Source organism: Hakea prostrata, chromosome 5, assembly GCF_041222555.1.
Source record: "Hakea prostrata isolate BN-2017 chromosome 5, UWA_Hpros_2, whole genome shotgun sequence".
Taxonomy (NCBI): domain Eukaryota; kingdom Viridiplantae; phylum Streptophyta; class Magnoliopsida; order Proteales; family Proteaceae; genus Hakea; species Hakea prostrata.
The window spans coordinates 43,811,736-43,813,027 of record NC_142604.1 but is presented as its reverse complement, the minus strand read 5'-3'; the positions used below and the strand labels follow the sequence as shown (position 1 = coordinate 43,813,027).

The 1,292-nt window shown below is 37.2% G+C and overlaps 1 pseudogene; it reads right to left on the bottom strand.

Moving 5' to 3' along the window:
- Positions 1–554: 554 nt before the first annotated feature.
- On the bottom strand, positions 555–1,091 carry LOC149016045 (secreted RxLR effector protein 161 pseudogene; annotated as a pseudogene).
- Between the last annotated feature and the right edge of the window lie 201 nt (positions 1,092–1,292).

The following is a 1,292-nucleotide window of genomic DNA, read 5'->3' as shown; positions in this document are numbered from 1 at the left end:
ATTAGTATTATCTTCCATGTATTACAATGCATTTTCCTTCCAATCTGCTCATATTACTTAATGAATAAACCCTATGTTTATTCAAGGTCCAACAATATATGTTTACTCTCAAATAATGAATGTGTACACCGAAATTGAGAATAACAACATAATGAATAAGAGCTTCATCAAAGATCATTCATACAATGAAATCACATAATGGAACCAAGTCCCATTTTAACTACATGATCCTTAAAATTCTTTGGTGGCATGCCTTTAGTTAATGGATCAGCTATCATCAATTCGGTCTTGATGTGTTCAATGACCACTTTGTTTTCCTTAACACGTTCCCTTACAGCTAAATACTTAATGTCGATGTGCTTGCTTCGACTACTACTCTTACTATTCTTAGCCAAGAAAACAGCAGCTGAATTGTCACAAAATATCTTTAGTGGCCTAGAGATAGAATCTACAATTCTAAGCCCAGAAATGAAACTCTTCAACCATACACCATGCGAGGTAGCCTCAAAACAAGAAACGAACTCGGCCTCCATAGTGGAAGTAGCTGTCAAAGTCTACTTGGCACTCCTCCATGTTACGGCTCCACCAGCGAGCATAAAAATATATCCTGATGTCGATTTACGAGAATCAACACAACCGGCGAAATCTGAATCACAGTAACCGACTACCTCCAGATTGTCAGTTCGTCTATACATAAGCATGTAATTCTTAGTACCTTGAAGGTACCTCATCACCTTCTTAGCAGCTTTCCGGTGGTCTATACCAGGGTTACTCTGATATCTTCCCAACATTCCCACAACAAAAGCAATGTCAGGTCTAGTGCAAACCTGAGCATACATCAAGCTTCCAATTGCAGAGGCATATGGAATGTTGTTCATTTGTTCCCTTTCTAAATTATTCTTCGGGCATTGGTTCAAAGTGAACTTGTCACCCTTTACAATGGGTGCTACACTTGGTGAACAATTCCTCATCCGAAATCTTTCTAAGATTTTATTGATATAGGTTTCTTGAGATAGACCTAAAATCCCTTGAGGTCTATCTCTATGGATCTTAATGCCAATGACATAAGAAGCCTCACCCATATCCTTCATGTCAAAACTCTTAGAGAGGAATTGTTTCACCTCATGTAGAAACCCTTTATCATTGGTTGCAAGTAAAATATCATCCACATATAGCACAAGGAAACAAATTTTACTCCCACTAAACTTCTGGTATATACATTGATCAATGATGTTCTCTATAAAACCAAATGAAGAGATAACATCATGAAATTTTAAATACCATTGTCTAGA